This window comes from Hylobates moloch, unplaced genomic scaffold (genome assembly GCF_009828535.3).
Source record: "Hylobates moloch isolate HMO894 unplaced genomic scaffold, HMol_V3 SCAFFOLD_9, whole genome shotgun sequence".
NCBI classification, from domain to species: Eukaryota; Metazoa; Chordata; class Mammalia; order Primates; family Hylobatidae; genus Hylobates; species Hylobates moloch.
In genome coordinates, this window is record NW_026652284.1 from 26,495,943 (window position 1) to 26,510,285 (window position 14,343).

The window sequence follows — 14,343 nt, forward strand, 5'->3', positions numbered from 1 at the left end:
GAGGCTGAGGCAGGAGAATGGCGTGAACCGGGGAGGTGGAGCTTGCAGTGAGCCGAGATCACACCACTGCACTCCAAGCCTGGGCGACGGAGCGAGACTCCGTCTCAAAAACAAAACAAAACAAAAAAAAACCTGATAAGGTGTAAAACATAGAGTTCATACAGATCCAATAACTTTGTTACTTATTACCAAGTCAAGTAAAGCGGCGGGGGGTGGGGGGGGGGCAGTTGGGGGACAAGGCATGGTAGCTCACACACTTTGGGAGGCTGAGGCAGGAGGATTGCTTTAGGCCAGGAGTTCGAGACCAGCCTGGGCAACATAGCGAAACCTGATCTCTACTCAAAAAATTAGCCAGATAAGGTGGTCTGCACCTGTAGTTCTAGCTTCTCAGAGGCTGAGGCAGGAAGATTGCTTGAGCCCAGGAGTCCAAGGTTGCAGTGAGTTATGATCATGCCATTGTATTCCAAGCTGGGTGAAAGAGTGAGACACTGTCTCAAAACAAAACAACAACAACAAAAACTGGCTGTGCAGGGTGCAGTGGTGCACCCCTAGAACCCCAGTGACTTGAGAGGCTGAAGCAGCAGAATTGCTTGAGACCTGGAGTTTGAGGCTGCAGTGTACCATGATCGCACCCGTTAATAGCCACTGCACTCTAGCCTGGGTAACATACCCCATATCCAAAAAATAAAAATACATATGTATAATAAAATAAATAATTGGTTGTAAATCTAATTCTAAAATTAACATTATCTTTGACCTAGGGCATATTGTTTAATCCTATTTTATCTCGTATCTCCATCAAGTTATGCAGGTATAATTTGTATCTATAGCAAATAGTTAATGAATACTTTATCCGAAGATGAAAGGTGCTAAGTGGTTTTTATAAATATCATACATTTATTTAAAAATCACAGCCAGTGGCCGGGTGCTGTGGCTCACGCCTATAATCCCAGCACTTTGGGAGGCTGAGATGGGTGGATCACCTGAGGTCAGGAGTTTGAGACCAGCCTGGCCAACATGGTGAAACCCCATTTCTACTAAAAATACAAAAGTTAGCCAGGCGTGGTGGTGGGCACCTGTAATCCCAGCTACTTGGGAGGCTGAGACAGGAGAATCCCTTGAACCCAGGAGGCAGAGGTTGCAGTGAGCTGAGATCGCGCCATTGCCCTCCAGCCAGGGCAACAGAGCGACACTCTGTCTCAAAAAAAAAAAAAAAAAAAAAACCTGAAATTCATATGAAACAACTACACTTGCACTTAAAAACTTCAATTAAATATTTACTAGGAAAAATATGGTGGTTGAAGAAACTACTAGAACTCTGCATAATTTGTGATGTAAGAAACAAGCCTATGATATGTGACGTGCTGCAACTTGAATGAGGGAGTAAGTAGTTTAAATACCAGGCCTGGTTTCAGGGTACTACTCAAACAGGAAACTCCAGACTGTAATTTGGTTAGTTATCTTCCACTCCCAGCCTCCGCCCCCTCCAAAAAACACCAAGACTGTCAACTCTGTGACGTGCTTTCCTAATGGCCTGTAGCTATATGACTCAAAGAAAAAGGTGTTTTCTTTGGAACACACAATTATAAAACTATACCAGCATCCTACACCCTGATTTCTGGCAAACAAAGGAAAACTACCTTTTTTTTTTTTTTTTTTTTTTTTTTGCACTCATAGAAAACAGAATGGGGCCATAGGCCATTTAAAATGCCATAACTAGTTTAAACAGAAACAACGGTATATCCAAATGTGACTGCATGCCTATATGTTCTCTGTCAAATTGGAAATTAGAGGGAGCATTTTATAAAATCAGAGATGCTGAGAACAAAGATTTATGTGCATAATTGGCATATGAACAGTTTCAGGTTCATCTTTCTTAGTCCTTTATTAGTATAAAACAAATTTGGGTGTACTTACATAATTTTTTAAAAAACAGTGATGATTTCTGGATACCCGAGTATACTTTTTGTTTTTGTTTTTTTTGTTTGTTTGTTTTGAGGCAGGGTCTCCCTCTGTCACCCAGGTTGTAGTACAGTGGTATGATCACAGCTCACTGCAGCCTCAACCACCTGAGCTTAAGCAGTTCCCTCACCTTAGCCTACCGAGTAGCTGGGACTGCACGTGCATGCCACCACGCCCAGCCAATTGTTGTGTGTGTGTGGTTTTTGTTTTGTTTTGTTTTGTTTTTGAGAGGGAGTTTTGCTCTGTGGCCCATGCTGGAGTTCAGTGGAGCGGTCTCAGCTCACTGCAGCCTTTGCCTCCCGGGTTCAAGAGATTCTTGTGCCTCAGCCTCCCCAGTAGCTGCAACTACAGGCATGTATCACCACGCCCAGCTAATTTTTTTTTTTTTTTTTTTTTTTTTTTAGTAGAAACAGGGTTTCATGTTGGCCATTCTGATCTCCAACTCCTGACCTCAAGTGACCCACCCGCCTCGGCTTCCCAAAGTGCTGGGATTATAGGCACGAGCCACCGCACCCAGCCTAATTTTTGTATTTTTGTAGAGATGACGTCTCAGTATGTTGCCCAGGCTGGTCTTGAACTCCTGGGTTTAAGCAATCCACCCACCTGGCCTTCCAATGTGCTGGGATTACATGCGTGAGCCACTGCGTCCAGCCTACTGTTTGTTCTGTAACGTATTCATCTGTCAGTTTCTCTTTGTTTCTATTACAGTTTCTAAGCATTGCATTTGAATCTTCCTGTCAAACAGAAATTCATATAAGAAGCTTGAAGTTTGAAATATTGTAGCAGGACTCTTTTTTTTATTTTATTTATTTATTTTAGATACAGGGTATTGCTACCCAGGCTGGAGTGCAGTGGCTATTCACAGGTGCAATGATACATATCACAATACAGCCTCAACTCCTAGACTCAAGCAATCCTCCTGCCTCAGTCTCCTGAGTAACTGGGACAACAGGTGTGCATTACTATGCCCTGCCCAGTGTTATTGTAGCAGTTTTAGAGATAAACGGCTTAATTAGATCTAATCAGCCACTGCTATGAAGGACTTATGCATTAATTTTTTTTTTGAGACAGGGTCTCACTTGTTGCCCAGGCTGGAGTGCAGTGGCACGATCATAGCTCACTACAGCCTCAACCTCCTCAGATCAAAGGATCCTCCTGCCCCACCCTCCCAAGTAGCTAAGACTATAGGCAAGCACCACACTTGGCTAATTTTTTTTTTTTTTTTGTAGAGACAGGGTCTCCCTATGTTGCTCAGGCTGATCTCAAACTCCTGGGCTCAAGTGATCCCCACCACCTCCACCTCCTTGAGTGCTAGGATTAAAAGCATGAGCCACCATGCCTGGCAAATTTATGCATTCTTCAAAACTCTTTATTATACAGCTAAAACACTTTTACCTGGCATATTTAGATCTTCATTAAATTTGGTTTCTAGCTCCTTTAGCACAATATTTTACTTGTGGCAAACTAGGAGAATATACTTAAAAGAACTCTTAGAATCCAGATTACAGTTGACCTTTAAACAACACAGGTTTAAACTGTGTGGGTTCTTATGTGTGGATGTTTTTCTTTTTTCTTTTCTCTTTTTTTTTTTTTGAGACAGAGTCTCACTCTGTCGCCCAGGCTGGAGTGGGCGCAATCTCGGCTCACTGCAAGCTCCGCCTCCCAGGTTCACACCATTCTCCTGCCTCAGCCTCTCCGAGTGGCTGGGACTACAGGCGCCCGCCACCACGCCCGGCTAATTTTTTGTATTTTTAGTAGAGACGGGGTTTCACCGTGGTCTCGATCTCCTGACCTCGTGATCCACCCGCCTCGGCCTCCCAAAGTGCTGGGATTACAAGTGTGAGCCACCGCTCCCGGCCGTGTGGATGTTTTTCAATAAATGTATTGACAAATTGGAGACTTACAACAATTTGAAACAAAAACTCACAGGCCAGATGTGGTGGCTTTTGCCTGTAATCCCAGCACTTTGGGAATCTGAGGCAAGAGGATTACTTGAGGCCAGGAGTTCAAGGTCAACCTGGGCAACATAGTGAGACCCCCATCTCTACAAAAAATTAAAAAATTAGCCAGGTGTGGTTGCGCATGCCTGTTGTCCCAGCTACTCAGACAGCTGAGGTGGGAGGATCGCTTGATGCCCCCAGGAGCTGGAGGCTGCAGTGAGCTCTCATCTCGCCACTGCAAGAGTGAGATGCTGTCTCAAAAATTTTTAAAAAGAGGCTGGGCACAGTGGCTCATGCCTGTAATCTCAGCACTCTGGGAGGCCAAGGTGGGTGGATCACTTGAGATCAGGGGTTCAAGACCAGCCTGGCCAACATGTCAAAACCTCATCTCTACTAAAATTAGCTGGGCATGCTGGTGCATGCCTGTAGTCCCAGCTACTCAGGAGGCTGAGGCAGAAGAATCACTTGAACCTGGGAGGCGGAGGTTGCAGTGAGCCAAGATCACACCACTGTACTCCAGCCTGGGAGACAGAGTGAGACTCCATCTCAAAAAATAAAAAATAAAAATAAAAGTAAGTCCAGGCACAGTGGCTCACGTCTGTAATCCCAGCATTTTGGGAGGCCAAGGCAGGCAGATCACCTGAGGTCAGGGGCTCGAGACCAGCCTAGCCAACATGGCGAAACCCTGTCTCTACTAAAAATACAAAAGTTAGCTGGGTGTTTTTGTGCGTACCTGTAATCACGGCTACTTGGGAGGCTGAGGCAGGAGAATCGCTTGAACCCAGGAGGCGGAGGTTGCGGTGAGCCGAGGTCACACCATTGCACTCCAGCCTGGGCAACAAGAATGAAACTTTGTCTCAAAAAAATAAATAAATAAAAATAAAAATGAATTGAATTAACTGTAGCATATACTGTACTGCTGTAATTTCATAGCCACCTCCTATTACTATTGAAGTGAGCTCAAGTATTGCCAGTATCCACTTAAAATGCTGTATGATGCTAATCTTCTAGTGAGCAGTTCTTCATAGCTTAGTGCAGTATCATAAATCTTGAATAACACCAAGGGACCTACAGCACGTGCCACTAATGATACTGGAATTGCTCTTAAGAAGCAGAGAAGAGTCATGACATTATGAGAAAAAGTTGAAAACGAAAAAAAGAAAAAAAAACATACAAGGAAAAGTTGAATTGCTTGATGTGATGTGTACAATAGATTGAGGTCTGTAGCTGCAGTTGCCTGCCATTTTTATAAGTATATAGTACATAGGTGGTGGCTGGGCCGGCGAAATGGCGGCTTCAGGAGAGAGTGGGTCTCGGGCAGCAGAGGCAGCACAGAGGACGCATTTCTGACCTTCTACAGTGAGGTGAAACAAATAGAGAAGAGAGACTCGGTTCTAACATCCAAGAATCAGATTGAAATACGGACCCGTCCTGGTTCCTCTTACTTCAATTTGAACCCATTTGAGGTTCTTCAGTTAGATCCTGAAGTTACAGATGAAGAAATTTAAAAAAGAGCCGGGCGCGGTGGCTCAAGCCTGTAATCCCAGCACTTTGGGAGGCTGAGGCGGGCGGATCACGAGGTCAGGAGATCGAGACCATCCTGGCTAACACGGTGAAACCCCGTCTCTAATAAAAACACAAAAAATTAGCCGGGCGTGTTGGCGGGCGCCTGTATTCCCAGCTACTCGGGAGGCTGAGGCAGGAGAATGGCGTGAACCCAGGAGGTGGAGGTTGCGGTGAGCCGAGATCGCGCCACTGCACTCCAGCCGGGGGGACAGAGAAAGACTCCGTCTCAAAAAAAAAAATAAATAAATAAATAAAAAAAAGAAGTTTCAGCAGTTATCCACATTGGTGCGTCCTGACAAAAATCATGATGCTGACAGAGCACAAAAGGCTTTTGAAGCTGTGGACAAAGCATAAAAGTTGCTACTGGATCAGGACCAAAAGAAGAGGGCCCTGGATGTAATTCAGGCAGGAAAAGAATACATGGAACATGGCCGGGCACAGTGGCACATGCCTGTAATCCCAGCACTTTGGGAGGCCGAGGCGGGCAGATCACCTGAGGTCAGGAGTTCGAGACCAGCCTGGCCAACATGGTGAAACCCCGTCTCTACTAAAAATACAAAAAAATTAGCTGGGTGTGGTGGCAGGCACCTGTAATCCCAGCTACTTGGGAGGCTGAGGCAGGAGAATCACTTGAACTCGGGAGGCAGAGGTTTCAGTGAGCTGAGATCACGCCATTGCACTCCAGCCTGGGCAACAAGAGCAAAACTCTGTCTCCAAAAAAATAAAAATAAAAATAAAAAAGAATACGTGGAACACACTGTGAAAGAGTAAAAAAAAAACAAAGAAGGAAGGAAAACCTACATTTGTAGAGGACGATGATCCTGAGTGGTTCAAACAAGCTGTGTATAAACAGACAATGAAACTCTCTGCTGAGCTAGAAATTAAAAGGAAAGGAGAGAAGCCAAAGAGATGCATGAAAGGAAACGACAAAGGGAAGAAAAGATTGAAGCTCAAGAAAAAGCCAAACGAGAAAGAGAGTGGCAGAAAAACTGAGGAAAGTCGAGATGGTCGTGTGGACAGCCGGCGAAACTTCAGGCCAATACAAAGAGGAAGAAAGAGAAGCAAAATCAGACCTTCCTGAGACCACCAAAAGTAAAAATGAAGCAGCCTGAGTGACCACCCGGGGTCACAGGCACAGAACCTTCCCCCTGCTATCTCCCTTCTTGCTTCGAAGGACTCATTCTTTCCTCCTACTTCCACCCCAACATAGAGTAGTATTTGCTTTTTGGTCCATTTTGTTGTGTATGTGTATGTGTGTGTGTGTGTGTGTGTGTGTGTGTGTGTGTGTGTGTGTTTTGAGATGGAGTCTCACTCTGTCACCCAGGCTGGAGTGCAGTGGCACAATCTCTGCTCACTGCAAGCTATGCCTCCCGGGTTCACGCCATTCTCCTGCCTCAGCCTCCCCAGTAGCTGGAACTACAGGCGCCCGCCACCATGCCCAGCTAATTTTTTGTATTTTTAGTAGAGACGGGGTTTCACCATGTTAGCCAGGATGGTCTCAATCTCCTGACCTCGTGATCCACCCGCCTCGGCCTCCCAACGTGCTGGGATTACAGGTGTGAGCCACCGTGCCCGGCCCCATTTTGTTTTCCATATAATTCAATATCAATCAGAGTAATTCTTTTGTACACTGAAATAAGGGGCTTGGTTTGAAAAAAGACCTTCCCCTCTCCCTGCCCCTAGAACAACCAGGATTGGAAGGTGCCACCATTGGTACTGCCTTCTCTTCCCACAGCCTGTAACTCGATGTTTTGTACTTCACTGAATTGTGATGGTTAGAAACTTCATCGATAGTTTGTGGAAATCATCCGATTAAACACATTGCTTAAAATGGTGTTGCTGTGACTTCAGAGACCAGCCTGGGGAACCTTAGGAAACCCTTGTCTTCAGTTGCTTGCTTCTGGATGTGCTCCCGTTGAAGGCCCAGATGAGACAGGGAACACTTGTGGGCACACAGAGCAGGCATCTGATGTCCTGATGCCCTGTGGTGTTTGGCATGTGTTTGGCACGGGGGCGTCTACAGACCAATCAGCATGGCGTGAGGCCCATGCCACCCAAACCTTTCATTTTCCAAAGAACTAGCTGTCCTCCACCCAGTACCATGGTGTCCTAGCCTGTCTGTATTTGTTAGTGGTAATATTCTTTATAATAAATTTTTATAACCACCCCCCAAAAAAATAGTATATTATACCTATAATATACAAAATATGGCCGGGCGCGGTGGCTCATGCTTGTAATCCCAGCACTTTGGGAGGCCGAGGCGGGCGGATCACGAGGTCAGGAGATCAAGACTACAGTGAAACCCCGTCTCTACTAAAAATACAAAAAATTAGCTGGGCGTGGTGGCGGGCGCCTGTAGTCCCAGCTGCTCGGAGAGGCTGAGGCAGGAGAATGGCGTGAACCTGGGAGGCGGAGCTTGCAGTGAGCCGAGATTGTGCCACTGCACTCCAGCCTGGGCGACAGAGCGAGACTCCGTCTCAAAAAAAAAAAAAATATATATATATATATATATATACACAAAATATGTGTTAAACGACCATTTATGTTATCAGTAAGGCTTCTAAAGTAGGTTATTAGTGGTTAAGTTCTGGGGCAGTAAAAGTTATATGTGGGTTTTCAACTCCAAAGAGATTGGTGCCCCTAACCCCCATGTTGTTCAAGGGTTAATTTTAATTTAAACGTAAAATCAGAAAACGTTTGGGGCTGGGCATGGTGGCTCACGCCTGTAATTCCAATACATTGGGCAGAAGGATCACATGAGTCCAGGAGTTTGACACCAGTCTGGGCAACAAAGTGAGACTCCATCTCTGCAAAAAATAAAAATTAGCCACACGTTGTGGTGCATGGCATTAGTCCCAGCTACTTGGGAAGCTGAGGCAGGAGAATGGCTTGAGCCTAGGACGTCAAGGCTACAGTGAGCAGTAATTGTGCCACTGTCCTCTAGGCTGGATGGCCAAGCTAGCTTGTCTGGAAAAAAAAAAAAAAAAAAAAGAGATTGGGCGCAGTGGCTCACGCCTGTAATCCCAGCACTTTGGGAGGCCGAGGCAGGAGGATCACTTGAGTCTAGGAGTTTGAGAGACCATCATGAGCAAAATACTGATAACCCATCTCCACAAAAAATTTAAAAATTAGCTGCATGTGGTAGCATGCACCTGTGGTCCCAGCTACTGGGGAGGATGAGGTGGGGGAATGGCTTGAGCCCAGGAGGTCGAAGCTATAGTGAGCCATGATCACACTACTGCACTCCAGCCTGGGTGACAGAGCAGACCCTGTCTCAAAAAAAATTTTAAAAGAAACCTAATTTTAGAATTTCTACCGTTTTAAAATTTTAACATTGAACAATGTTTGAGATGAATATCAAATTGTTAAAATAAACTATACAGAGATGAATACCGACCATCTAGATGGCGAGAATTAAATCAGATCATGCCAGCTTTGTAAATTATATTCTGAGAACCGTGTGAGTGAAGGAAACCAGATGTTGGAAAGACTTGTAAAATTTCAACTGAACCTTTGTTCTGAAGGCATTATGGTAGAAAGGATCACAGACTTTGAAGTCAGAGAGATGTAGATTTAAATCCCAGCCTGGCCAGGCGCAGTGCTCACACCTGTAATTCCAACACTTTGAGAGGCTGAGGTGGGCAGGAGTTTGAGACCAGCCTGGCCAACATGGTGAAACCCCATCTCCACTAAAAATAAAAAAATTAGCCAGGTATGGTGTTGCATGCCTGTAATCCCAGCTACTCAGAAGGCTGAGGCAGGAGAATCACTTGAACCCAGGAGGCAGAGGTTGCAGTGAGCTGAGATCACACCACTGCACTTCAGCCTGGATGACAGAGTGAGACTTTGTCTCAATAAATAAATAAATTAATTAATTAATTAAAAAAACAGAGCGAGACTCTTGTCTCAATAAATAAATAAATAGGTCGGGGACGGTGGCTCACGCCTGTAATCCCAGCACTTTGGGAAGCTGAAGCAGGCGGGCCACTTGAGGCCAGGAGTTCAAGACCAGCGTGGCCAACATAGTGAAACCCCATCTCTACTGAAAATATAAAAATTTGCTAGGCATGGTGGCCTGCGCCTGTAATCCCAGCTACTCGAGAGGCTAAGGCGGGAGAATCACTTGAACCTGGGAGGCAGAGGTTACAGTAAGCCAAGATCATGCCACTGAGAGCAAGACTCCATCTCAAAAAAAAAAAAAAAAAAGATTCTTGCATTGTTGAAGAAGCATTAAAAGTACTAAATTAACAAATTTGTAATAAGTCAAGGATGCACAGAATAAGTGAATAAATGAGCCAAATAGAAAATGAATAGCAAAATAGTAGACTTAAATTCAACTATGCCAGTAAAAGCATTAAATATAAATGGCCTAAACACTCCAATTATCCTACCATGTTGGGAGACTGAGGCGGAAGGACCACTTGAATGAACCCAGCAGTTTGAGACCAGCCTGAGCAACATAGTGAGACCCCGTCTGTACAAAAAATTAAAAATCAGCAGGGCATGGTGATGCATGCCTATAGTCCTAGCTACTGAGTAGGCTGAGGTGAGACGATTGCTTGAACCTGGGAAGTTGAGACTGCAGGAGCTGAGATCACACCACTGCATTCCAGCCTTGGTGACACAGCAAGATCTTATTTCAAAAAAAAGCAACTCTAATTAGATAATTGTCAAGCTGGGTGCAGCTACTCACATCTATAATCCCAGCACTTTGGAAGGCCAAAGGTGGGAGGATTCCTTGAGCTCAGGGGTTTGAGATCAGCCTGGGCAAGATAGCAAGACCTTGTCTCTACTAAAAATTATTATTTTTTTAATTAGCCAGGTATAGTGGCACATGCTTTTAATCCTAGCTGCTCTGGAGACTGAGGCCAGAGGATTGATTGAACCCACAAAGATAAAAGAGTCCATTCAAAAGGAAGATATAATAACTCTAAATTTGTATATACCTCATAACAGCTTCAAAGTATATAAAGCAAAAATTAATAGAACTAAGAGAAAAATCACTTTCTCTTTTTTTTTTGAGAGGGAGTCTTGCTCTGTCACCCAGGCTGGAGTACAGTGGCTTGATCTCAGCTCACTGCAAGCTCCGCCTCCCGGGTTCACGCCATTCTCCTGCCTCAGCCTCCTGAGTAGCTGGGACTACAGGCACCCGCCACCACGCCCAGCTAATTTTTTGTATTTTTAGTAGAGATGGGGTTTCACTGTGGTCTCAATCTCCTGACTTCGTGATCCGCCCACCTCGGCCTCCCAAAGTGCTGGGATTACAGGTGTGAGCCACCGCACCCGGCCATCACTTTCATAATTAGAGATGTTAACATGCCTCTCTCAGTTACTGATAGAGCAAGCAGACAACAAATCAGAAGGGATCTTAATGATTTGTATATGATTAACCACCTTGACCTAATTGGCATATTTAGAACACCATGCCCAACAATTGCACAATACACTTTCCAATTACACATAATTGAAGATAATGTATTATAAATTTGGAAAGAAATAACTGTAAGCTTCTGTTTTTTATTTGTAACTTGGACCATATTTGAGATACATAGGAAAAGCATTAAATATAAATGGCCTGGCCGGGCGCGGTGGCTCACGCTTGTAATCCCAGCACTTTGGGAGGCCGAGGCGGGCGGATCACGAGGTCAGGAGATCGAGACCACGGTGAAACCCCGTCTCTACTAAAAATACAAAAAATTAGCCAAGCGCGGTGGCGGGCGCCTGTAGTCCCAGCTCGGAGAGGCTGAGGCAGGAGAATGGCGTGAACCCGGGAGGCGGAGCTTGCAGTGAGCCGAGATTGCGCCACTGCACTCCAGCCTGGGTGACAGAGCGAGATTCCGTCTCAAAAAAAAAAAAAAAATGGCCTAAACACTCCAATTATCCTACCAGTTGGGAGACTGAGGTGGAAGGACCACTTGGACCCAGCAGTTTGAGACCAGCTCGGCTCACTGTAACCTCCACCTCCCGGGTTCAAGCGATTCTCCTGCCTCAGCCTCCCAAGTAGCTGGGATTATAGGTGCCTGCCACCATACTCAGCTAATTTTTTTTATTTTTATTTTTTATTTTTAATAGAGACAGGGTTTCCTCCTGTTGGCCAGGCTGGTCTCGACCTCCTGCCCTCAAGTGATCCACCTGTCTCGGCCTCCCAAAGTGTTGGGATTACAGGCATGAGCCACCGCATCTGGCCTCATTTTTCTTTTTCTTTTTTTTGAGACGGACTTTTGCTTTCACCCAGGCTGGAGTGAATGGAGTTCAGTGGTGTGATCTTGGCTCACTGCAACCTCTGCCTCCCAAGTTCAAGATTCTCCTGCCTCAGCCTCCCGAGTAGCTGGGATTATAGACATGTACCACCACACCCAGCTAATTTTTGTATTTTTAGTAGAGACAAGGTTTCACCATGTTGGCTAGGCTGGTCTCAAACTCCGGATCTCAGGTGGTCTGCCTGCCTCAGCCTCCCAAAGTGCTGGGATTACAGGCATGAGTCACCATGCCTGGCCCCTAGTTCATTTTTCTTCAACAAAAAAGCAGCCTATAGCCAGAGAATGTCTGCCTCTGTCTCTTTTAACCTCCATGAGGTTTCCAGACAATAATCTGGTATTGGGTTTAACACACCTGGCTGACCTTAGGACCCTAGGCTGACCTGGAGAGATTTTTTAAAACAGATTCTCAAGTCCTACCTCCTGGAGATTCTGTATTTTGAAAAGGCAATTGGGCTGATTCCAAGTATTTAGACAGATTTCGGAGTCTTGGAAATAATGTACTGCTTGTCCTGGAGAGTAGGAAAAAGAGGGGAAGGAAGGAGGGAAAATATGAGGATATGAATATGTATGTGTGAATTTGAGATAACTGAGTCAGGGCCAGGTGTGGCTCAACCCCAACACAGGAGGTAAGAGGAAAGAAGGACATCTGCCTCTAAAAGTTTTGTAAACATGAAAATCAAGCACATTTGCATAAGAAGCAAAGAAAATGTTGCTCTCTTTGTTTTGTGTTCAGTGGCTTTTTTTTATACATATTTTGCATGTGTATCAACTATTTTTTTTTTGAGACAAGGTGCCTGTATTAAGCCATTCTTGCATTGCTATAAAGAGATCCCTGAGACTGGATAATTTATAAAGAAAAGAGCTTTATTTGGCTCGTGGTTCTGTAGGCTGTACAGAAAACATAATGCTTGCAACTGCCCTGCTTCTGGGGAGGTCTCAGGAAACTTACAATCATGACAGAAGACCAACCAGGAATAAGCATGTCACGTGACCAGAGCAGGAACAAGAGAGCAAAGAGGGAGACGCCACATACTTTTAAACGACCAGCTCTCCTGAGAACTCACTGTTGCTAAGGCAGCACCAAATGGATGGTGCTAAACCATTCATGAGAAATCCACTCCCGTGATCCAGTCACCTCCAACCAGGCCCCACTTCCAGTACTGAAGATTACAATTCAACCTCAGATTTGAGCGGGACACATATCTAAACCATATCAGTATGGCTCTGTCGCCCAGGCTGGAGTGCAGTGGCACGATCACAGCTCATTGCAGCCTGGACCTGCTGAGCTCAAGTGACCTTCCCACCTCAGCCTCACAAGTAGCTGGGACTAGGCACATGGCACCATGCCCAACTAATTTTTTTTTTTTTTTTTAAGAGACAGGGTTTCTTCATGTTCCCCAGACTGGTCTTTCTTTACCTAAAAGAGAAGCCAGATGTCGTTGCCAGTGTCTGTAATCTGAGACATTCTCATAATTTCAACTATTTGCCTGTAATCTCAGCTACTCAGGAGGCTGAGGCAGAGGATTGCTTGAGTCCTGGAGTTGAAGGCTCAGTGAGCTGTGATTGTGCCACTGCAATCCATGGTGGGCAACAGAACGAAACCCTGTCTCTAAAATAACTAGATAAATAGAGAGAGAGAGAGAGATAAATAATCAGATTCTAGTGTATTTCATGTAAAGTGTTAAAGTAATTGAGACCTAGAATGTCTTTGAATAAGTCATGCAACTAGGAAGAGTCACTGTCCTCTTGTCATTTCTATCTTTTGCACTTTAGTAATGAGGACGCTATTTTGCCTAAGTCTCCTGAGCATAGCAAACTAATGCATCAGTAGTCATCATTGCATTTACTGTGGTAATTATGATTGTATAAATCTAACCTTTATTGAAAAACTTCCCTAAACCTCCATCAATCAAATGAGAAAAAGATTGAATTTGGCAGTTGTTTCTTGTAAAAATTTAATGCTGTTGGTTGTATATTTTCTCTTTTGAAAATACCTAGTTTTAAAAGAGAGGCCAGGTGTGGTGGTACACACCTTTAATCCCAGTGCTTTTGGGAGGCCAAGCAGGGAGGATCTCTTGAGACCAGGCATTTGAGACCACCCTGAGCAATTTGGTGAGACCCTATCTCTACAAAAAAAAATTTTTTTGTAATTAGCCAGGCGTGATTGGTACATGCCTATAGTCCTGGCTACTCAGGAGGCTGAGGCAGGAGGATCATTTGAGATCAGGAATTTGAGGCTGCAGTGAGCTATGATTACACTACTGCACTTCATCCTGGGCAACAGAGTGAGACCCTGTTTCTAAAATAATAATAATAATAATAATAATAATAATAAATTTTTGCCGGGCGCGGTGGCTCACGCTTGTAATCCCAGCACTTTGGGAGGCCGAGGCGGGCGGATCACGAGGTCAGGAGATCGAGACCACGGTGAAACCCCGTCTCTACTAAAAATACAAAAAAATTAGCCGGGCGTGGTGGCGGGCGCCTGTAGTCCCAGCTACTCGGAGAGGCTGAGGTAGGAGAATGGCGTGAACCCGGGAGGCGGAGCTTGCAGTGAGCCGAGATTGTGCCACTGCACTCCAGCCTGGGTGACAGAGCGAGCGAGACTCCGTCTC

General features: G+C 45.0%; 1 protein-coding gene across 5 annotated transcripts in view; it reads left to right on the plus strand.

Moving 5' to 3' along the window:
- The window catches only part of PHACTR4 (phosphatase and actin regulator 4), a 141,565-nt gene that overhangs the window by 79,977 nt on the left and 47,245 nt on the right, over window positions 1-14,343 (plus strand). The window lies entirely within an intron of this gene.